Genomic DNA, 26,126 nt, shown 5'->3' with positions numbered 1-26,126 from the left:
CCCACCACCATCAAACAATCCAGACACACACAGCACTCACTATTCCAGCACTAGCAAAAAGTCCTCACACACACACAGCAGCAGCCACAGAAATCACACACTCTCCCAGGAACAGCACACAGCCCTCACACCAACAGCAGCAGCAGCAGCAGCAGCAGCAGCAGCACAGAGCACCATGACTAACTGGTACTGGACAAACAGAGGAACAATGAGAGACAGGAGAGAAGCAGATATGGATGTAAAATTGGAAGTGTGTGGGTTTGGGAACAGTGAGGGTTTGGTGGGGGAAGGGGGCAAGATACAGAGGAAGGGATGGGTGTGGTTGTAGATTGTAAGCTCTTTGAGCAGGGATTGTCTTTCTTCTATGTTTGTGCAGCGCTGCGTACGCCTTGTAGCGCTATAGAAATGCTAAATAGTAGTAGTAGTAGTGGTTGGCGGGGGCTAGCAGGTGTGGGCAAGGACTTGAGGAGGTGAGACACAGAGGAGGCAAGTCAGGAAATGTAAAGGTGAAACGGTTCAGATTAGGCAAACAAACAAAGGTAACAAAGCACTCAGCAACTATTCACTATTTCTCACAAATGACCACCACTTCCACCTCTCCACTTTCCAACTCAGCCAAATCACAAATGAGTCTAAAGACAGGTTTATCCTTACCCTAGATGCTTTAAAGCAGGTCTAATTGTTCATCTACTCCAGCCTGCCCGATCCTGCTTCTCCCTGGCTGCTCCAGTCCATCGGCTCCAACTTGTTCCAGTTCACCCGATCCAGCTTCTTCCTGCTTGTTCCAGTCCGTCTACTCCAGCTTCTCCCAGCCTCTTCCAGTCCGTCTGCGCCAACTTGTTCCAGTCCGCCCGACCCAGCTTCTCCCTGCTCCCTCCAATCCATCTGCTCCAGCCTGCTTGTTCCAATCCATCAGCTCCAGCATGTTCCAGTCCGCCTGATCCAGCTGCTCTAGCGTGTTCCAGTCCATCTGCTCCAACGTGTTCCAGTCCGCCTGACCCAGCATCTCCCTGCTCGTTCCAGTCCATCTACTCCAGCCTGCTTGTTCCAGTCCATCTGCTCCACCATGTTCCAATCTGCCTGATCCAGCCCCTAGCCAATCAACCTGCCTGCTAGCCAATCACCTGTTCCTGCCTGCCTGCTAGCCAATCAACCTGCCTGCTACCTCCTCATGCCTGCTAGCCAATCAACCTGCCCATCAACATCCTGCCTGCCTCCCAGGCTGCCCGCCTCTCAACCACCTGCTGGTCTGCCCATCAACAACCTGCCTGCCTCCCAGCCTGCATAACTACCTACTTCAGTCACTACATATGCACCCGTAAACATCCAGTCACTACCTATGGCCCCCCATACACATTCTCTCCCTTGCCCTGTCCCTCCCCAACCTTTTCCCCCTCCCACCGCCGCATATCGCACGAACTCACTGCCCATCCATGTCCTCTCCCGTCCTCCCCACTACTCCAATACCCTCCCCTCCCCCGTCCCCCACCTCACCATCCCTACTGTCCTCCTCCTCCTTCTTAGCTCTCAACCTTCAACACCTCCTTCCTGCTATGAACCCCTCCCCATTCCTCCTAAGCGCACCCCGTCTTCGTCGCCTTTGTCGCCCTACCTCCCCCATCTTCCTCCACACTCTCTTGCTCCTTCTCCTGCTATCCGCAGGAGACATCAATCCCAACCCGGGTCCCCCACACGTGTCATCGTCCTCACCTCATCCTTGCAAACGCTTCCGCTTTATCTCCAATCTCATCTCTATTCCCCTCCTCCCCCCTTCCTCCCTCCCCTTCCCGTGTGCCTTGTGGAATTCACACTCAGTCTGCAACAAACTTTCCTTCACCCATGACCTCCTCATTTCCCATTCCCTTCAACTGCTCGCCCTAACTGAAACCTGGCTCTCCCTGATGACTCTGCCTCAGTCGCAGCCCTATGCCATGGAGGTTATCTCTTCTCCCACACTCCCCGCCCAGTTGGCCGTGGTGGAGGAGTCGGGCTACTACTCTCGCCCTCCTGTAGTTTCCAACCCCTCCTCCTACCGCAATCTCACTGCTTCTCATCCTTTGAAGCCCACGCCATCCGCCTATTCCACCCGTTGCCACTCAGAGTGGCAGTCTGTTATGATTGGGGTCTGAACCCCTCTCAAACTTACCTCTTTCCTGGGGGTCAGCTTCTTAGCTGGCTTCTGTTTCTTTTCTCTGTCCTTTCTGAGCTGGCTCTGTCTCTCTGTGCTGGCAGCTTCCAGCAGCATGGGGTTAATTGTTTTACTTTACTACAGCTGTGTGTTGCCTGAGTTGCTCTACCTCTCTTTGGGTGTACTGGCTTCAAGTGTTTCACGGTTTTGCATTGGTGTGGGTTGGGCCTCTCTGGGTCAGTGTGCTTTTGCCTAGGTCTAGGGAGTGTGACATCATCAGGGAGGGCCTTGATAAGGAAGTGGTCTTGTTTCCTTCAGGGCCTTTGCAACAGTGGTGTTTGCTGTAGGTAGGGTGGTGCAGTGTGCACTTCTGACGTTGTGTCTAGTTTCCCTGCTTGCTTTTGCTAAGGGCCAGGTTAGTGTTAGTGCAGTGTGCACTGGTGACTGTGTGTTTAGCTTTCCTGCTTTTCCCTTTTGGTTCCCTTCTGTTCCCTCTTGGTTTTGGTAGCATTGCTGTGTGTAGGGCTTTGGAAGCTCTGTTGTTGATAGAAGTACTTCAGGGTTTGGTGTTGTTAGGAACACTGCAGAGTTTGCTGTTAGAAGTACTTCTGGTGTTTGTGCTATTAGGAGCATTGCAGTCTTTGCTGTTGGTGTTTGGTGCTTTAGAAGCACTTTTGGCTTATGTGTTAGCTTCCCTGTTTTTTCCTTGTGGCTCCCCTGTCTTCCCTTTTAGTGCTAGGAGCTCTTCTGGTTGCTTGCCAGAGTAGTGCTTAGGAAGCACCTTGTTAGTTGTATCTAGCTTGCTAGAGCAGTGCTTAGGTAGCTGGTTAGTTCTGTGTTTAGCTTATTAGTGTAAAGCTCTGCTTGTAGCTTGGTGCTTAGTAGCACCTGTGTTAGCTTTGTGTTTAGTTCCCTGCTCTGTTAGTTTAGGGCTTAGGAAGTCCCTTTCTTGAGCAGGGCTTAGGAGCTCCTGTTTAGTATAGGGCTTAGGAAGTCCTTTTGTCAGTTTACTGTTAGGAACACTCCTGCTGGGTTAGGGCTTGGGAGCACGTAGATCAGTTTAGGGTTAGGAGCACTTCTGTTTCCAGTCCTGGTCCCTATGTCATCCGGTATCCAGTAAGTCCTGTCGGCTACTCGAACCCAGGAGCTCAACTCTTGGGGGGCTTAGTAGCTAAGTACAGGTGAAGCTGTTGGACCAGTCCAGTGTGCTCCAGTCCCGTGTTCCGGTCCTGTGTCCTCCAGTCCGGGGGACCAGTCCAGGGTGTTCCAGTCTGGTGTGCTCCAGTCCAGTGTATTCCGGTCCGGTGTGTGTTCCAGTCCTGTGTCCTCCAGTCCGGGGGATTCCAGTCCATGTGTTCCGGTTCGCTGGGCAGTGCCTGCAGTCCCTGCCGGTGTGCTTACCCAGTGTTGGTTGGTGGGTTTTGCCTGCTGCTGTCGCTCCTCGTCAGCAGCCCAAGGGCTCACGTTTGCTCCAGAGCCCGGCCCCGCGGGCTCTGAACCTGAGAACCTGACACAGTCATTGCCTTGGACTTTGTGGGAGTGTTTGCTTTTTCCCCCTTTTTTGGACTGCATGTATGGAAACATTTCAACCTGATACCTTCCAGCATACAGTCCAGAATTGGGCCCATGAATATACTTCTGGAAAATTTTGAGAAGGTGTGTTTTTGGATCCAAGCAGAAAAATTTACACGCATCTTTATAGAATAACAACTATAAAGATACACACATAAATTACCAGTTAGTGCCAATAATTGGTTATTAGCACCCAATTATCAGCACTAATTGGCTTATTAAGCAATTAAATTGTGTGCCTAATTTGGGTTTGCAATTTTGAACACTATGTATAGAATTAGAGGGGGGGGGGCAGTTAATGCATTTCATTAACGCCCCTAACCAAACTTTACCATCCCATCCAAATGGGATACGTAAACGCCAGATCAGTAGTAAACAAAACAGAGACTATAACAGACTGGATCACTGCAGACAACCTTGACTTCCTATTCATCACTGAAACCTGGGTCCACGACCTTCAAGACCCTATAATCTTAGAATTATGCCCACCAGGATACAAAATTACACACTGGATAAGAAACGGAAAAAGAGGAGGAGGAATAGCCATAATATACAAATCTGAGTTCAACATCACAAACACAGCTGAATCCATACTGCCACAACTTGAAATCGCTTCCATAAGAATTAGTCACCCTAAATTGCAGGAACACCTTAACGCAGTTATACTTTACAGACCACCAGGCAACTGGCGAAACTGCCAAGCACACTTCATGGACTTTATCTCGAACACCTGTATCTCCTCCTCTAACCTTATCATAATAGGAGATATCAACCTACACCTGGAAGATCTCACCACAAGTACCCAAGACTGCAAAGAGTTCTTACAACTATGGGATCTACAAGGAACAAACATGAAACCAACACACAAAAAAGGACACACATTAGATATCATAACACACAAATTTGACCACGACGTAAACTTTACACTAACAAACACTAAATGGTCACCTACACTGTGGTCAGACCATTACAAAGCACATATCACCCTCCAATGGAGAATGAAAGAGTTACCTAACAAGCAAACATGAAAAACTTACACCACAAGAGGAAAAATAGATCCGGCTAAATTTTGGCAACAGATCTACACCGACGGATGGACAATAAAGACAGATACAATCCAATTCCTCTCAAAATGGGATAATAGATGTAAAGCAATACTAGACAACGTTGCCCCAATCCAAACCAGAACCTCGCACAGAAAGAACCCAATACCATGGTTCAACGAAGAACTGAAAAACTCAAAACACAAGTTAGGAAACAAGAACGTGCGTGGAATAAAATGAAAGACGATCCCACACTTAACTCTTGGAAACAACTCCGAAGGAAATATAAATATACCATAAGACAAACCAAAAGACAATACTACAAAACTGTAATTGGACCAAATTACAAAGACACACACAAACTCTTCCAACTCGTGAATAACTTATTAGACACCACTCCAGTCACCAACAACAGCAAAGATACACCAGGAGTGGACGATTTGGCGAAGTACTTCAAGGAGAAAATCATACAACTGCGACTTAAAATACCTGTCAGCCCCATCGAATACACCACACTCCTAGAATGCCTAGACCCAGACCCTGGAGTTTACCCAGCAGATAGGATCTGGACCGAATTCACAATACTACCGGAAGATCTTATCTCACAAACGCTTAAAAGATTCGCCAAATCTCACTGCAAATTAGATATGTGCCCAAACAACCTCATGAAGTTGGCCCCTCAACAATTTATAACGGATCTAACAAACCACTTGAACTTTATGTTACAAAATGGACTCTTCCCAAGTGAGAAAGGTAACATTTTACTCACCCCTATACCCAAGGATGCAAAGAAAAATGCTAATGAATTAATGAACTACAGACCAGTAGCATCCATTCCCTTAATTACCAAAATAACAGAAGGAATCGTAACCAAACAACTCACAGAGTATCTAAATAAGTTTTCAATATTACACGATTCCCAGTCAGGATTTCGCTCTAATCACAGTACTGAAACCGTACTAGTTACGCTCATGACCAAATTCAAACAACTGATAGCAAACGGCAATAACATACTACTGTTACAATTCGACATGTCAAGCGCATTTGACATGGTTGACCATGGAATTTTATTACACATCATCGAATATTTTGGAATCGGAGGCAACGTTCTCAATTGGTTCAAGGGGTTCCTAACTACACGTTCATATCAAGTGACATCAAATTCGACTACATCAGCTTCATGGACACCTGAATGCGGAGTTCCACAGGGATCCCCCCTTTCACCAACCATATTCAGCCTTATGACGACACCCTTGGCCAAACTACTATCGAATCAGAACCTAAACCCATATATATACGCTGATGATGTAACAATCTTCATCCCATTCAAACAAGATCTAAGGGAAATCTCCAATGAAATCAAGCAAAACCTACATATCATGAATTCCTGGGCAGATGCATTTCAGCTGAAACTTAATGCAGAAAAAACCCAATGCCTAGTACTCACCTCACAATACAATAAGAATAAATTTATCACCATCAACACACCTAAACTAAATCTACCAGTTTCGGACACCCTAAAAATCCTTGGAGTCACCATTGATCGACACCTAACACTTGAGAATCATGCGAAAAACGTAACTAAAAAGATGTTTCATTCAATGTGAAAACTAAAAAGAATCAGACCATTTTTTCCAAGGTCTGTCTTCCGCAATCTGGTACAATCATTGGTACTCAGTCATCTGGACTATTGTAACTCACTCTACGCTGGTTGCAAAGAGCAAATACTCAAAAAACTCCAGACAGCCCAAAACCCGGCAGCCATACTAATATTCGGCAAATCAAAATACGAAAGCGCGAAACCCCTACTAGAAAAACTCCACTGGCTCCCACTTAAAGAACGCATCACGTTCAAACTTTGTACCCTAGTCCATAAAATCATCCATGGTGACGCCCCAGCCTACATGTCAGACCTAATAGAATTACCACTCAGGAACGCAAAAAAAATCTTCTCGCACATTCCTTAATCTTCATCCTCCCAAGTGCAAAGGTCTGAAATACAAATTAATGCACGCATCTACCTTTTCCTATGTGAGCACGCAGTTCTGGAGCACGTTACCACGCAACCTGAAAACGGTCTATGAACTGACCAATTTCCGAAAACTACTGAAAACCTATCTCTTCGACAAGATATATCACAAAGATCAGCACGTGTAATTGTACAATCTTTAATACATCCAGAAATGTCTTATATCGTCTTTTGCTTTAACACTATCGTGTATTTCACTACCATGTAACCCAAAACCCTCTGTAAAACTAAATGTATATTCTCTTTTACTTCCAGTATCCATGATGAATTGTAAGCCACACTGAGCCTGCAAAGAGGTGGGATAATGTGGGATACAAATGCAATAAAAAATAAATAATAATAATAATTACACATATAAAATTAGCAAACTGAATGTGCACTAAAGAATGTACATTCCAAGAAGAAGAAAAGGAAAGAAAGGAAAAAATGAATGGCTGGAGAGAGGGAAAGAAACAGCTATGGAAAGATACTATCCTGAACTTCTAGTATTATAACGCATGATGTTTCCTAAATTTCTAGATTGTGGATATATAACTTTCTGATGGTATAAATTTCTCAGACTTAAGATCTGTACTTCAAGAAATATCTGCTAAATGTTCGATAAATACATGTTTACTTTAATTTTTCCCCACAAAATTGCTTCATTAGCTTTACTATTACATAGATTTTTCATGATTTAGGTCAACCTGTCCAATTATTCATTGCAGGCAAAGCAGCAGTGTTCCTTAAATGCAAGATAAGACCTATCTAATGGCAGTGTCTGCAAACATCAAATAATACAGGGCTCAAGAAGTGTGATATAAAGCTATCAATTTTGTTGTAACTGTATGCACCTGTGAACAACCGCTTAATTAAAGAGGCAAACAGAAATCTCTCACAATACCTCAGTTATGTAACTGTCAATTATTTAGAGTGGATAAATAACTCACAATGGGAGGACTGCCATGTTGATTTTGGATGGAAAAAATAGACACACCCAGAAATATAGAGACATGCAAAGGCAGAAAGACAAAGGATTTGATTCAGCCACATTCAGTATTCCAAACTTTTTTTTTTCAAAAACATATTTGTTCAACTCAGCAAATAAATATATTCGTCTCATCTTGAAAAAACATGACATGGGCACCCTGCATAGCTTCAAAGAATGCTATACATCCTTGATAACGTGGTTTTTAACATTGTCTCCTGCTTTCCCCCATTGCCCCTATGAATTGTGTGGTATATTTTTATAATTTTTAAGTTATGCATGAGCCTTACATAAAAGGCTTATGTATTGGTTTGCCTGTGCATACATTGGGGGCAATGTTATAACAGAGTGTCTATGCAAAAAGCCTAATGGGTCATTTTGCTAAGCTGTGGTAAGGGGGCCTGAACTAGCATTAGTACATGTCATTGACGCACACTCAGGCCCCCTTTTACTGCAGGGGGTAAAGGGCTGGCCATTTCAGTGGCAGCCTTTACTTCCATCCACTGAAATGGCAGTAAGGGCTCCCGTGCTAACACAGTGGTAACTGGGCAGTGCGCGATGCTACCCGATTACCACCAGTTAAATTTCAGCACTACAAAAATGTAAAAAATGATGGTAGTGCCGTAAATGGTGCACATTGGGAGTGGGAATTACTGCTAGGTCCCTGTGGTAGCCAAGTGGTAGTTACAGATTAGCGTGCGGCAACCCTGTTGCCGCACAACCGTTAAGCAAAAGGGCCCTTAAAAGAGTGTGTTTTATAAAGGCAATCTTAGGGCCTGTTTATTAAAATGTGAGAACCTACTACTGTATGAATTGGAAAGTGGTCATGGTGCAACAACACATGGCTGCAACATCTAGTGCATGCTAAGTCGCACAGTAATTGATTTCCAGTGAAGAAGCACAGAAGAGGTGGAGAATGACTGGGTTATTGATATGAATAGCACCTTGCACAATAAGTCACCATTCACTGTCACTGCTGCGGATAGTACAGATGCACTGTATCCACAATACACTGGCAGTAGTTGGATAAAATAGGCGCTAACATTTCCATGCTTATTACGTGCATAAATCATTATAATAATGGTTTTTATGCGCATATATGCCAAAAAGCCCACGTAAGTGCTATTCCTTAAATATGCAGTCCACAAATAAAGGTGTTTGACAAAAAACCTCATGAAAGACTCCAGAGGAAATTGGAGAGTCATGGGATAGGAGGTAGTGTCCTATTGTGGATTAAACACTGGTTAAAGGATAGAAAACAGAGAGTAGGGTTAAATGGTCAGTATTCTCAATGGAGAAGGGTAGTTAGTGGCGTTCCCCAGGAGTCTGTGCTGGGACAGCTGCTTTTTAACATTTATCAAAAAATATCTTAACTAAACCTCCCTTATTAACTTCTGCAAAAATTCACTGTTGTCCATGATTTTCCACTTGTGTAGCCCCATTTCATATAGAACATAGAAATCATAATTGAGAAATTCAGGTTGGCTCTTCCAACATAAAGCCTTTTCTAAAATACATACACAAGTGCACAGTATATACCAGTTGCATGTTGCAGAGGCAACCATTTTACATCTGGCAACATCTAAAACATCAGTGGAGGCAACTCGGTAACATACACATCTAACTGTTATCACTTGCACAAGTAAGTTGTTATTTCAGAACCTAGATGTGTATATGCCGAAACATGTATGCCAGTTTGGAAATCTATCTGGCCAATATTCACCTTCAGCAGCTAAATTAGTCCTGGAATATCAATGCCAGGCCATGTGTGGGCATTGGATATCTGGGGCTAATTGGAAAAAAACAGAAGCCGCTGGGTCTTATGCGAGTCCTGGCTGATATTTAGCTGGGCCCTTATAAAACAGTTATGCGGGTCCCAGCTGAATATAGGATGGGACCCACATAAGTTTAAACATTTTCCCAGTTTCTCCGATCCTCCTCCTAACCCCTAGAATATCTCCCTATCTGATTCCCCCTTCCCCCTTAAAGAGCCTTCCTTTCCAATCTACTTCCCCAGAAAACAGCCCCTCTTTTGATCCTACCCCCATCCAACATCAATTCATTCCAAATCCCCCATTTCTCCATCATCACAGGCCCCCTGGGCCTAACTAAATTCCCTAGTGGTTCAGTGGATGGTTAGGGCAGGAGAAAATGGGGTTCACTCCTGTCCCCAACCACTCACTGCCTCACAGTACTTGAGTAACACAGCAAGGATGCCCCTAAAGATTGCAGCAGCTATTTTGATGAGTCAGCTGATAGTGGCAGGAGAGAGAGGGGTTCACTTCTGCCCCCACTGGACCACTAGGGATGTTAGATAGGCCCAGGGTGGGTCTATGGTGATGGTTAAGGGGTTTGGGTTTGGGATATTGCTGTTTTGGTGGAGGGGGATCAGAAAGGGGGCTGTTTTAGGGAGGGGTTTGGAAAGGAGGGCTGTTTCGGGGAGAGGTGGATCAGAAAGGAGGACTGTTTTAGGGGAAGGGGATCAAAAGGAAGATCTGTTTTGGGGGAGAGGGATCACAGAAAATGCTTGTTTTGGAGGGGCTGAAAATCATTTTGAAAGATGTGTGGGTGGCGGCTGATATTCAGTGCCGGCAACCACATTGATAAGTGCCTGAATTTAAGAGAGCTTTTGACCTGTCCTAAATTCACCTGTTTAGCTGAATATTGTTGACACCCACGTAACTGTCGGCTCCTCCCCAACCCCAACCCCTATACCACCATTGACATGCCCACTTTTTCATGGTCGATCAGAGTCAATATTCAGTGGTGCTGCCCCACTAAGTGTTGCTGACTATCGGTGGTTGGGTGGCTGTGAGCAATTTAAGCGGGTAGGAGCCTCTTCTGCCCTCTTAAATTACTTTAAATATCAGGCGGTATCCCCTGAATTCTATATAGTGTGGCTAGAGATCCATACATGTAATTTAACAAGCTTAACAAGCTAATGAGAGCTGACAATAGAACTTAACAAGCAATAATGAGCACTAATTGGCACAGATTAGAATTTAGGCACACAAGTCATTAAACATATTCTTTAACGATGTGCACCAAACTTCTAACACATGCAGGCAAAAAGGGGTGTGGTTATGGGTGGGGAAATGGGTGTTTTGTGGCCATTCCGAAATTTACGTGCTTAAAGAATATGGCCCAGGGCTTCTAAATCTACGCACCAGGATTTATGCCATATTTTTGTTGGTGTATATGGATGCACGTAGATTTAGGCACCTAAATCTAGGCAATGATTATAGAATACGCTCAGTCAGCACTGATTTAAGTGCTGAATTTTAAGGCGCCCTATATAGAATCTCCCCCTTTATATGCAAACGCCCATAATTAAGGACAGAGGGCACATTCAATTGGCACCATTGATTTTGAAAGGAAAAACCATAGGGGGTTAAGGGGGCATCTAATCGCTGCTAATCTGTCCTGTAAAGCACTGCTCAAAACAAGAACCAATACATACCCAGGAGCAGCTATAAATCTCGACACGGATCTCTGTGATCATGGATGTGTATTCCCCTTCTGAAATGGGGAATACACATGCATTTTTTAGTTCTACCCACACCACACCCATGTCCCTGATGCATTTATTGAGATTTGCACATGTTAATTGTGTCTCTCTAAAACTGGGTTTGCAACATTTATTTGATATACATGTGTAAAGATTGGTATTTACACATGTAAATTGTGATAGGACTTCTAAAGGTCATAATTTTGCATTGCCAAAATCATAAATGACAAGCAGATTTGTAAAAATTTGCAGATATAATTCTGCATGCTATTTGCCACTTTTTTCACTCATTTGTCACATTATTGGTAGTTTAATACATAAACTTCACAGAAAACAAGCAGTATAAATATACATGTTCTTTTTTCTTTCTACAATGGTAGTAGTAATTTGAATTTATGAGAGAAGATTATAAAAGGAAATGTCTAATTTGTAGATAGATAAGTTTTAGTTGGAATCCGATACATGTATATCATGAAAAGAGCAAAAACTTCCCTTTAAGGGTTCCACAAAGGCATCTCATCCAGTGACTTACCATATATCGAAGGATAGGATTCTGAATTTTCCCTTGCCTAGTTATCTGGTAGGGTGCCCACAGAGCTTTCAACAGGAGGTAGAATGTAGAACCCCCCCCCCCCCTCAATTCATACCCAGGGTAAGGGGTGACTGGCTTCCCAAGATAGAAAGGATCTAATCTGAACCACCCAAAAGTATCTGTTTAGATTGGATACCCCCAGTCCACCCTCTGCTCTCTCTCATCAGCACCATCTTGGAAACTTAAGGCGGGTGTTTCCTCCAGATGTCTTGAAAACGTTTACATTGCTAAAGTGTTTAATGTTCCCCAATGTATCTATCATATATGGACCCTATTGTACCACAACCACACCTTGTACTTGTGCACACTTTGTATTTGTTCAGACCGGAACTGGCAAACGCTGCTACGGTATTATGTAAGTCACACTGAGCCTGCAAATAGGTGGGGAAATGTGGGCTATAAATTTAACAAATAATAATAAAATCTATTTTTCAGTCTTTGGTTTCCTAGTACAGTAGAAGCATGTGGAATTGTATTCCCTCTCTTTCTTTGGTCTACTTTCATAAGCTGTTTAGGAGATTGATCTTAGCCCCCAAATTTCAAATTTTCATGGGCCACATTCAAGTGGTTTATAACTATCCTGTGCTTCTCTCTAGGTCAGTGCAAGTTCTTTGGCAAGCACACATAGAATCATTCAAAGTATCACTCCTTTTCTGTTTCACACAGTATTTTAGCAATGCTTAGCAGCATCCAGTGTCATTCTTGCAATTAATCAATACAGTTGCATTATTTTTGTGAAGTATCACCCTATATATAACACAAAGTGGGCTTACCAATTATAAGGCTGCACTTAATGCAGGTGGAAACCATTGCACAATTATTCTATTGTCATTTAAGTTTATCACACCTTATAATTGTGTTATTTTAACACAGCCTCAAAGCAAGTGCTAACTTGAGACAGTATATGACAGTTATATAAAGTGAAAAGAGATCTTAATGTTATCACTAACACTAAGAAACACTATTTTCACTCAGTTTATTAGGTTATATAAAAGAAGAAAAGAGAATATTTGAGTTAGAAGTTATTCCTATAGAAATAAATGGGGTTCATTCACTATGGGTATTTCCCCTTCTCAGAGTAGTTTTATAACAGGGAACATAGACTAATAGGGCAGGAGGAGTAGCCTAACTGATAAGCAATGTTCTGAGAAGCAGGTAAGCCAGATTCAAATCCCACTGTGGCTCCTAGTGTCTATGGGAGTTGTCAACGGGTCTCCACCATATATCGTCAGCTGTAGCTGAAAAGCTAAGTACTAACTTGAAGATTAAGGATAAGAATGTTTGTGAAAAAGCAAAAAATAATATAAATAATATAATTGACTACTATAATGAAAAAATAAGTAAAAATCATAAAATTGGATTGATGAGGATTGCGGTACTGCCTCTAGAAGTTTGCTTGGCTCATAAAAATCATTCAGCCAATATGGAGGCAGGCATGCTGATCTGATGGATCCTATTATAGCTCTCTGATCACTTGGACCTTGTGATATAATAAGGATATATATGTTGTGAAGTTGAGTATATTGAGAATGGATGGGTACCACCATGGCACCTCCAGTAACCAACCTGTGTATGGTCAATTTTGAGCATCAGTTTCTGAGTACACATAATTTTGTGGAAACGCTATATAGATTATATTTTTATGATCTGGAAAGGAACAGAAACTGAGCTTAAAGAATTTTATGAATGACTAAATCAATTCGATATTAATATAAAATTTCAATGCATTATGATGATGATACAAAGATCTATTGAAAGATGAAACATTTCATAATGACACATATAGAAAGCCTACGGATGTTAATAAGTTGTCACAGTAAATCTTAGAGTTGTCACAGTAAATCTCTGAAATCAAACCTCCCTTGTAAGTCAATTTTTGAAACTGTATTTTATTTTATCTATAACAGAATTTATATCCTACAATTATCCAAAATGAATTGGTTCAATGTGGCTAACAAAGGTTTAAAGTAATAACATATTCAATGGAGTTATGTATCCTATATAGGGAGTATGTTGTGCATTGGGTGTGTGGAGCAGAAGATTATTAGTTTAGGTTATGCAGATTTTACTTCAGGGAGGAATTTTCTGAAGAGAAAATCCTTGAGATATTTGCAAAATTCTAGATAGTTTGACATGTGTCTTAGGTTGTTTCAAAATGAGTTCCATCATTTGGTGCCTATGTATGAGAACCCGGTGAAGTAAACTGATTTGTATATGAGTTTCTGACAGTTTGGGAAGAGGAGGGTCAGGTAGTTTTGTGCAATTATGTTCGCATTTTTTAGTGATAACAAGATTAAATCACTCATATATTCTAGGGCAGTGCCAAAGACAATTCGATATATCATAGTGCATAGTTTGAACATTGGGCCTTGATGGGGAGCCAGTGTAAAGCTTGCATCAGTGGACTGGCACTTGTGAAACGAGGACATCTGAAGATCAGCCTGGCTGCTGTATTCTGTGCTGTTTGTAATGTTTTCAGCAGACGTTCCTTGCAGCCTGCATAGATTGTATTGCAATAGTCAGTATGTGTGAGTACCATTTATTATACTAATAAGCGGAATATGGTTTTGGGGAAAATATCCTCTAATTCTCCTCAGTTTCCACACTGTGTGGAACATTTTCATGTTACATTTTCCACTTGTTTTCCAAAAGACAATTTTTGGTCCAGTATCACTCCTAGGACCGTAAGGTGATCCAAGATGGGGTGTGAGGCTGGGTATGTGGTATCGCAGTATGGTGATGTTACTACAAGAAGTTGTGTCTTTTCTTTGTTCAGTTTTAGTTTGAAGGCAGATGCCCAGGACTCCATCACATTTAGCCCTGGTTACATTGTCAGCATAGATGAATGGGTGGAATCCTTGTTTCAATAGTGTTTTTGCTAGTGGGATCATCATAATGTTGAATAGAGTGGGTGAGATGGGGGATCCTTGAGGGACTCCACTGATTGCTCCCAGGTTGGTGAGGTTGTGTTGTTCATACATTTTAGTTTTGCAAAGCTAAGATTAAACTTTACACAATGTTTAACCATTGGAACTTCCAATTTTTTGGTTTTCAGACAGTGCCTATGTTAGTGGACGCCTGGGAGATAGCCAGCCAGGGCCGGTCCAACCCGGTAAGCAGGGTAAGCACTGCAGGGGGGAGCTTGCCTTCAAGGGTGCCGCTTTGCAAGCAAGCAAGCTCTGCTGAGGCTTTTGTTTTTCAGTATCTAATCTCTGCAGCTCATCTCAGTCTGGCTCCAAAGCGCCCCGTCCCCTCCCCCCTCCCAAGCAGAGAAATATCCTCCTTGTGTTTGTCAGAGGATGTCACTGCTCCAACTGAATCTGGCTCCGAAATAACTTGTGGGAGCTCAGATAACCTCTGCCCCCTGCCCCCCCTGGTGACAAGCGGCTTCAGGGCAAGAAGGAAAGCCTGAGGAGGCTCCAGCACAGGCACTCACTATGCCTGGCTGAGCTCAGGAGATAAGCAGCAGCATAGTATTCTCTGCAGCCACCCCTTCAACACATTGGGATTGAGAGTGAAACCAGGAGCTGGAATCCAGCCCAGAGAGGGCTCAGAGACAGCACAGCAGAGCCTGGACCCTTGTTTTGTCAGAGACTGCTGTTTATTGCTGCACCTGACCCACCCTTTTCCACCTCCCCCCCCCCCCCCAACACAGCAACTCACAGGACAGGAGGGCTAGATGCCTGCTTTCAATTCCTAACCATCACCAATTTCCTATTTCTCATTCCCACTTCAGTAACTCCTGTTAGTCTGTCCAACTCAGATTGTAGAATATGTTAGTTTATGCTGATTAAGTCTGCCCTAGCTAGATCCTAAGCTGTGCCGGATGGGAAGGCTATTGTGCTGCATGCAGAGTCTAACTTCTTAGGATTTCAGGTTAATTTTTGAAGAATTTGAAGAGGGGCTATCTCTGTTCTACATGTGTGACTGCAAAGCCAAGTGTCTGAATAGGGATCTGTTTGTTAGATTCTGAAATTTTGATAACACATTGTTTTTCAGAGTTGGCAAGACTGTCTGTTCTCTTAATTCCTGGTCTGTATGCTAAGTTATTTTTCTTCTATACTGGTGTAATATTTTCAATGATGCCATGGCTGGTAAAAGGGGTGTGTCTACTGTGGGGGCAGGGCCATAGTGATCCCACCCCTGGATGGGTAGGGGCGCTGACTAATAGACTGCAGGAGGGCGCTAGAAACCTTAGGGCCGGCCCTGTAGCCAGCTATCTCATGCTGAATATCAGCGGATAGCCAGCTTAAGAGTATTTAACCAGCCAAGTGCCATTCCTGGCCAGTTAAATACTTTTGAATATCCGCCTAGTGATCCTTGATTGATTTAATGTCTTTTTAACAACTTTGACAGACATAATAGGGTTTTAGTGTTACAGTTTTACGTGGATCAGTTTTAAGTCAGTTTTTGAGACTTTTGGTCTTATTTATAGTTTTATACCCTTCTCTGAGGTTAGCGTGGCACAACAGAGCTGCTGGCTCATGCAATTTTTGTGGTCTGACATCTGGCCTCTCTCAGTAGGTGACAAAAGTAGCAGAGTAACAGCACAGGCAGATTCACTGCAACAGGCTGCTAGAATATGCTGCCTTTTTGTTGGCAAGAGCTGGTAAGTGCAAGGTTTTTCATTGAAATCTGTTTGCAATGTGATTTTTCTGATAGATACTGCATCTGCTTTTCTAAGTCCTTTTAACAAAGATTTTATATTGGTTGCTTTTTTAGTAATAACCAAATAGGTGAGGCTACCTGGAGACATGATTGGTCCTGGCCAGTTAAATAGTGCTTTACCGCACAGCAACACCAACACAGCTCATTCAAAGTGAATGGACTGTATCAGCATTAGCGCACCACCAGTCGCTAGCACAGCGTAATAAACAGGAGTAAAAGAAAGGTCAGAACAGCACAAGGGGCTAGAACAATTTTTTAAATAGAAAGTAACAACATGTTAAAATGTATCAAATAAAAATGTTTTCAGTTTTTTACGCAACGACTTATTTTACCTCTGATCAAATATATAGAGGAAGTGTATTTCAGACTGAAATGGCTCAAAAAGAGAACATAGCTTCAAAATAAAACTTTAGTCGAACACCACTATATGCAGGCAGTTTTAATAAAAAATCATCCTGCAACTGAGAAGAAAAAGATTTGAAAAAGATAAAAATAAATAACCCCGATGTGCTCCAATACAAAACATGAAAAATCATACAAATATATTTTTTAAACAATTTGTGCCCTTGAAGGAAGCCAATTAAGCCTTTTTGCATGGTTGGATATTTTGTCATTTTTTCAAACGGAAAACCAAATGTATATTGTGCTCTGTATCATCTGTAATTTATGGAGAAATTTGGCATTCAACTCAACATAAAGAGAGATATAATAGTCCAAATGAGACAACACCAACATCTGGACCAATAGTGCAAAGTGAGACTCAAAAAAATATGACCTAAGTAGTCATAATTGTCTCATATTATAGAATGTTTGTTTCCATAAATTATTACATTATTAATTATCTAAATATATGAGACCTGTAAGCCTGAGGGCTATTGTAGTGGTGGACCTTTAAGTATAATAGGTTTTCTCTGTTCCTAGAGGGCTCACAATACAATTTGAAGGGGTTTAGGTAGAATTTGTACCTGGGTTCCTTTATGTGAAGTCCACTACACTGACCACTAGGCTTCCACTCTGCACTGCTGGGATGTCTGTGTGACCAGTTTACTATTAATGCTGTCACTGCCAGACAGACATTCCCATGGTTTGTTTTTCTATTTTTTTCCATGGCTTTTTTGGACCAGGATTAGCACATTTCAATTAGACATTTCAATTTTAAAACACATATTTGTCTGTAGTAATATGGTGGTAGGGGCAGTATGACCACATGCCACTCCCATTTTGAAGTGTTTTGAAGAGGTTAACTTTTACAGCTGACACACACAGAAAGGATTGTTATTGCTTTTTAAAGCAGTAATAAAACTATAGCCAAGGTCAAGCATAATCATCCCCTAAGACAGCAGTGTGGTTTTGAATAGCTAGTTAAGAATAATTATACTGAGTGTAATTTTATAACAAGTCTTCTAAATTAAGAAGGCAAGAATGTGCTTATTTGTACGTGTTTTATAAAGATACATAGGTGCCTTTCACACTTATTTTTGAAAGAGAAGGGCGCCCATCTTTCGACACAAATCACAAGATGGACGTCCTTATCACAGGGTCGCCCAAATCGGCATAATCGAAAGCCAATTTTGGGCATCCTCAACTGCTTTCCATCACAGGGATCACAAAAGTTCATGGGGGCATGTCGAAGGCGGGACTGGGGCGTGCCTACCACATGGGCGTCCTCGACCGATAATGAAAAAAAGAAGGGTGTCCCTGACGAACACTGTGATGACTTTACCTGGTCCTTTTTTTATTACAACCAAGCCACAAAAATGTGCCCTAAATGACCAACGGAGGGAATCAGGGATGACCTCCCCTTACTCCCCCAGTGGTCAATAACCCCCTTCCACTCTCCAAGAAATTTTTTTAAATATTTTTCCAGCCTCAAATATCATACCCAGTTCCATGACAGCAGTATGCAGGTCCCTGGAACAGTTTTAGTGGGTGCACTGCACTTCAGGCAGGCGGACCCAGGCCCATCCCCCCTACCTGTTACACTTGTGGTGGTAAATGTGAGCCCTTCAAAACCCACCACAAACCCACTGCACCCACATCTATGTGCCCCCCTTCACCCACAAGAGCTATGGCAGTGGTGTATAGTAGTGGGGAGTGGGTTTTGGGGAAGGGTTGGAGGGCTCAGCACCCAAGGTAAGGGAGCTATGCACCTGGGAGCAATTTCTGAAGTCCACTGCAGTGCCCCCTAGGGTGCCCACTTGGTGACCTGGCATGTCAGGGGAACCAGTGCACTATGAATGCTGACTCCTCCCACGACCAAATGGCTTGGATTTGGTCATTTCTGAGATGGGCTTGCGATTTGGGCATCCCTGACCGTATTATCGAAACAAAAGTTGGATGCCCATCTTGTTTCGATAATACGGGTTTCCCCGCCCCTTCTCCGGGACGTCCTGCGAGGACGTCCTCAGGAAAACGTGGGTGCCCCTTTTGATTATGCCCCTCCACGTGTTTTTATAAAACACCAACACAAATCCAGCAAAGAAAAAAAAAAAGGCTAAAATGAAGTTATGGACATTTGAGCCTTCTTGGAAGCAGGTGTAAATGTTTGTATGCAAGATAAGTATGAACACACATATTTTATAAAGTATGCATGTAAATCACAACTTTAGCTATACTTGTCCAAAATCTGCCCCCACACATGCCCACACCCAAGTTATGTAAAAGAAGGCACATTTTAGTCATTGTATGCACTTTTACATGGGGGGAGGGTGCATTATACACTCAAAAATTATAAAAATTACCTCTATTATGTTTCATGTTAGGCTTTATTGGATATACCACCATACAGAGAAACCATAAAAGCAATTTATAATGGAACAAATAATTTGATTAGATACAGCAGAGCGAATATTATTATTCATTTGCTGATGAATAATATTTGTGTTGCTACATAAAAAAACACTGTATGCTATGACCATGCATAACCATATAAAATAAAAATGTTCTTCAAACTAGTGCATGAGTTTGAAATATATCAAAGATGGTATTGGAAAAGAAATGAAGAAATGTAGTAAGGGAAGGGGAGAGGAGAAGGAAGGAGAAGGCAGTGCTATACTGGTGCATGGCTGGTGCGATTGAGGTACGTTGTGTACTTGTAGGTTGTTGTTTTTTTTTTAAATCTGGACAACTTCTTGGAGGTAGGCTTAGAGTTCATCACCTTTTGGGAGTGAATGACATGGAATAGATCTCCCCATTAGAATATGCTGGTACTTCAAAATGACCTTGATTGGTCACTGTTAGATAATGAATTCTGAGCATGACAGACTAGTGGTTTGACACAGCATGGCATTTATTTTGTTTTTACTTGCCTTTTGCTTTTTTTAAATGCCATTATTGATTTTGCTTCACTTATTTACAAAACTTGACTATTCAGCCCAAAATCATAGACACCAATGTGAGAAAGCAACATGAAACCAAACAATCAAAAAAAAGTCAAACCCTAATCTCCACCAAAACACTCATACTTGCATACACCTACCACATTTTCTGTAGAAAATGATTTTCTTCTGTTATTCCTCATTACTTTAGATATACTTGTCTTGGAAAAGACCATTCCTTTGTACACACTGTGAAAGCAGTGTCTAGGACAGATGTGGAACACGGAAGATTTTCATGATGCAACAGGTTTCAACAGCCAAACATTCTCTCTAATCTGTTATGTTTTCACTAAGTAGGTTGTATACCTTTTAACTTGGAATACTTCTTGAAGGATAAAGAGGTGGAAGCTAAAATTGTTCATATGTTTGATCCCAGTGCTTATTATGTACTATTGTAGAAAGAGTGAACAAAATGCCCACACTGTTGCAAGATTGCAAGCCTTGGTTTCTCCTTGCCAAGCTGTATTTTTGTTTTAATTAATGTCTTTGATTTTGAAGTTTAATTCTGATTGCTTTAAACATGAGAAGGAAGATATACTTTGTCATTTCTCATTGTTTGGAAAACAAAAAATTACCTCTGATAATTTTTCTCTTTGATTTCTGTGTCTTCAAAGCAAAATGAAAGCCTTTGAAATCCTTCATGTAGTGAAGACTTGAGAGCTATTTTGTGCGGTTCAGATTAACAGATGTCTTTGGCTCTCAAATATAGACAGGAAAGGATAATCACCTACTCTACCATAAATAGAAATAAACTTATTTAGGGACACTTTTCACATGTGAAATGGAGGAAGTAATTTGTCTTTGTGTCTGCAACTGTACAGATTTAGGAAACATGACAGTGTTAACAAAGAAATTGTGATGTATCAGAGGAGCTGTAATTGTCTTTGTTATGTCACTACAAAAATAACAAATTAATTATTGGTGCACTGTAGCAGGAGATAGCACATCACAGTATCATAAATTCTGTCATGCTGCCCTTGAAGGGCAAAGATCCCAAGGAAGAAGGGGATCCACTTGCCACTACTCCCTGAAGTAGCTGAAGGAGCTTTCCCAGATTTTTGGTTGGGACCTTTTGATAAGAAGTTATACCACTGGCACAGAGTAGCTAAATGCCTTCAGTTGCATTACTATAGTAAAATGTTGAAGTATAATACAGAATGCTGTGCAAAAATATTAAAAAGAACTCTTCCAGCTGTGAATGTTATGGATGTTAGCATACATTGGGTTCATTAGTATGCCTTTAAAAAGTTAAGGAATGCCAAATCCATTTAGAGATGTCTATATAGTGTACCAAAAGTTAGGCACCAATTAGGCAACCAAATGGAAGTTAATGGTAATTAAGTGGCAAAATGGGAGGAAAATGACAATTAGCTACTTAAATGCACTTAGGCACTTTTCTGTAGCTGAGTACCTGAAGTGTTCTAGTATATAATTGCAAAGGGAGCATTCACATGGAAGAGGCAAGGGTGGGTCATGGGCATTCTGACTATTTCAACACACACTATGAGGTGATTCCACATATGGTGCCTACAAAATCCACACAGAAAACATTGCTGCCTACGCATATTCTATAAACCGCACCTAGATTTAGACGCAGTATATAGAATATGCTTAGGCAGCAACCTTTCCACCTAAATCTACATGCATCCATTAACATCAACAAAAATCTACTATAATAAAACTCACCCTCAACGTTCTGAAGACAACGTTCTGAAGTCACTCAGTCACTCACTGAAGGGTTCATGGATTCATGGTGGTGAAGCCAGAACACTGACCATGTCTCTCTGCCCCGCCCTCGCATGACGGACCAATCAGAAAAAACACCCTCAACATTCTGAAACACAAAGGACCATCACAACACCGTCCCAGGCAACACTAGGCAACGTAAGACAGACCAATCAGAGGAAACTACATGACAATAAGGGAGGAGCATTCCCCAGCAGAATGGCTTATTATCTGTGCAGCACGGAGAGCACAGAACCAACCCTGGAATGAGAGAAGAATATTCCTGCTGTGGGTATGTGCAAAAATACACCAGGGGAGGGGGGGGGGATTTTTAAATGCCTAATGCCAGTACTGAAGAGTGCCAGAGGGCCTATAGCACAGACTATATTTAGGATCGCTTGACATGGAGTCAGAGGAGCTGGAAAACAACCTGCCCATCACCATCTGGGACGTGGGCGAACAGGACAAGCTGTGGCCCAGCTGGAAGGATTACCCGCGACCCAGCCAGCAGCAAACAGCGACCAAGGAAGGGGGAGGAGTACTCCTTCCCTGCCTAGGAATCGCTGGAGACTGGCTGCCAAACTAACGAAACAACCGCACACCGACGCACCACCTCCATCATTCGAAAGGCATCCACTCTTTCTTCAACAGAAATGCAAACTAATAATACAAAACAAACAAAGAATACATGGTTTCTCAGGCGGCTGCAGGTAACTCCCCACCCCCTTCCTCTTCCCCTTTTGCCGAAGCGGCCAAGGACGTGCCCAACCATCCCCAGCCTCAGGCAAGCTGTCTCCCACCTCGGGGATTCCCCGAGCACCCGGAAAAAGACGGCGCTGATTCCTGTAGCACATAAATGTTCCAGCATTTCCCTGCAGCCAGCCTGAAATGGACCAAACATACCGGATCACCCCCCGACGGCCCGAGACCGTGCTCTTCTCCCTTCCGCCAACTTAAAACAACCATCCCCATCCTCAGGCAAGCCATCACCCACCTCCAGGATGCCCAGAACCCCAGCCCAATGGAAAAAGATGGCGCTTCCAACAGCACATTTCTCTTCCAGCATTCCCCTACAGCAGCCCTGAAACGGCCAAAAAATACCGACAGACAAAGAACGTGCTCCTCAACCTTCTGCCCATCTAAAACAACACTGCTGCCTCAGCACAACACAAAAAAAAAAAAAACAACACTCAACAAAGGCTGACCCCCCTACAACCACATTTACATTTCACCAACAGAAAGACCCCCCTCCACAAACCTCCTTGACAGACAAAACCACACACACACAATACAACAGAAACACACCCTCAAAGCCACACACCAATCCAACCCACTTTGCCAGCACAGCACAGCACATCCCCCAACCCCCAAGCAAAAAACAAAACAAAACAAAACAAAAAAAGACACACATCAACACACCCTCACACACACCGCACCCTCACACACACACACACACACACACACACACAAAATAACTCTGTGACACATACACACACACACAAAAAAAAAACCACATGCTAGCGCCCGTTTCATTGGTTTCGGAAATGGGCCTTTTTTACTAGTGTGACATAAATTCTGATGCATAGATTTAGGCACACTGGGCCATCTTCTACAACTACACATGTAAATTTTAGAACGCCCATAAAATGCCCATTTCCCTGCCCATAACCACGCCCCTTTTTGCCTGTGCACGTTAGAAGTTAGACACACTGCAATACAGAATGTGTTTAGCAAGTTGTGCATGTAAATTCTAATTAGTGCCAATTAGTGCTCATTATTGCTTGTTAAGAGCTGTTATCAACACTGATTAGCTTGTTAAGCCAATTAAGTTATGCAGTTATAGAATATACTTGGATTTTGGCACAGATCTCTAGGCAGGGCTGCCCCCTCCCCCGGATCACAGCTGTCTCTCCCCCAGATCACTGCCACACACCCCAAGATCGCTGCCGCAAAATACCTTATTGGCTGGTGGGGATCTCAAAGCACTGCCAGCAGAAGACATCTTCCAGCGCTGCCCTTCCGCCGATTGCCTGCCCCTGCGGCTGCTTTTTCTCTCAGGGCATGCTCGGTTTTGAGAGGAAAAGCAGTCACTCAGCTAGGCAGAAGAGCAGCGCTGGAGTTGCTCTTCCGGGTCCCAGCAGGAGCAGAAGAGAGAGACCCCTGGGCCGGGCTCCCCTTGGAGGCCTGGGCCCAGGGAATTTTGCCCCCCCCCAGCCCTCCCTCTCGGCGGCCCTGTCTCTAGACATGTTATATAGAATTTAGGGGCTAATTGCTAACTTACACTAGTATTTTATAATGCATTATGTACACAAATTTGGTGTTATAAAAAATTAGCTTAGCGCCTAGATTTATCACCCTTTATAAAATTGCCGCCTGCATTCACTTTAACCTATGACTTAATGCAATCACAATCACTGTCCATGTGCCCAATTTGTGTGTACAATTTAATTGAGCAATGATCCAATTAGCACCAATAATTAGGTACTAACAATTATTGGCATTAATTGGCAACAATTTGGATTTATGTGTGCATCTTGCTAAGCGCTATTCTATAAAGCCACGTGTGTAAATCTTTTAGCTTGCAACTGAAAGGAGGCATGACCATGGGAGGGGCATAGGCAGGTCAGGCATTCACTAAAGATAAGCACAGCATTACAGAATTCAGGGGATAAGTGACTAATTTATGCATGAGGATATACACCAGGTTTCAGCTGGTATAAGTCCTCATGTGAAAAGTTGGACGCAGATCATGGCACTACATACTATTCTATAAACAACACCCAACTTAGAGCATGATTTATAGAACAGCACCCAGTGCACTTTTTTTAGTGCCCAAATGTAGGTGCTATTTACTGAATCTAGTCCTTTGTGTGCATTAAAATGTCTAATGTGTTAAAATATATTTATTAAACCAAGTGTGTGAAAGAAACATTAAAAAGTCAAAAAAGGTTTTCTGAAAGTTCCAAAAATGAACCAAACTTTTTTGACCATGTATATCCCTAGCATAGAGACCAATCAACACTCAGAAATGTGCCTTTTGCTGACTTTATAAAAATAATCCATCTTTCACTTTTATTAGACAATAAAATAGTGATTCCTCTTTGTTATGTCATTTTTCTTTAATTTAGAACTTTGCTGTTGATGTTTACAGAAGAAGATCTTTCACTTAATTTTCTTTCTGCATTTTGTCAGTGTCCTCCTGCTTATAGTATACATCCTGGAGCAAGCATGGAAGAAGCCGTTAATCAGAGAACAGCAATATTTGCTAAGGATGTATTCATTGGATGTGTTGAAATAAAGGTCAAAAAAGAAGTTGAAGGTGATACTGTTTTAGTAGGTGAACATATGTGTAACTAGCTTTGAGATTTATGCTATCTTCATATGACCTTTACGTCTACAAATCTAAATGGGCTTGTACAGGAACCACACATTTGTTCATCTGAAATGAGAGATTATGGAGCCCTCTTCATTATATCATGAAGATCTCAGTGAGGGCAATCACATGAATGCTCTTTATACTCTCTCTCTCAAAGAAATGTACTCAAAATGATGGTGATTATTTTCTATTAGGTGAAGTATATTTATAATTTGGTGATGCTAGTTTTCTCTATGAAATGCTTTCTTTCTACTGTTTCCATCATAAATTTCCTCTTAATTATGTCAGATGGTTCATCCATCATATTCAGTTCTTCTACAGTAACTCAAAAATATACCAAATGGTAATATATGCTCCAGCAGGTATAATAAATGTTCTATACTAAACAATTAATGTACTCTTGCATTTTATATGTAAAAAGCTTGCAGACTATCAAGTGAATTTAGCAGGTAATGAAACAGAGTTTTACAGTTATTTTTACAGTTTATAATTGTAAGAAAAGATATAATGAGAGAACTGGCAAGCTTTATTTTAGCATGTATAAGACACTGCTGGTAATTTATGTGTTTGCAATGGTGACTTGAATCAATGAGGTGAGAAAAGATGAATAGAAACAGAAGCCATTTCTAGAATTAACTATTGACTAGATATGTGCTGAGCTACTCGACAAATAACTAGAGAGTCATCAGACCTAGGGATAACATCCTACTTATGTTTTCTATTCATCTTTTCAATCAATTTGACTCATATTAGCAATTAATTTCATCTCTTCCTCACAAGTTAGTGTGGCTATAAACATAGAAGGCCTGATTATATAAATGCAACATAGGTGCTTTATGTGCTTTTATAAAATAGGTTCCCGGAATCAGCTTCGATAGTAAGAAAATGATAATACACACATTTAAACCTATTCCAAAGTTAGTGTCCATTTTGTCTTTAATCTATGACAGTTAAATACGTTTTCCTAGATAATAGAAGTCTATTTAGGGGTCTATTTTATAAAGAAACATAGGTGCCTATCCTGCTTATTTTCAAAAGAGAAGGGCACCCATCTTCCGACACAAATTGGGAGATGGGCATCCTTCTCCCAAGGTTGCCCAAATCGGCATAATCGAAAGCCGATTTTGGGTGTCCTTACCTG

This window comes from Microcaecilia unicolor, chromosome 4 (genome assembly GCF_901765095.1).
Source record: "Microcaecilia unicolor chromosome 4, aMicUni1.1, whole genome shotgun sequence".
Lineage (NCBI taxonomy): Eukaryota > Metazoa > Chordata > Amphibia > Gymnophiona > Siphonopidae > Microcaecilia > Microcaecilia unicolor.
This window is presented reverse-complemented; position numbering follows the sequence as displayed.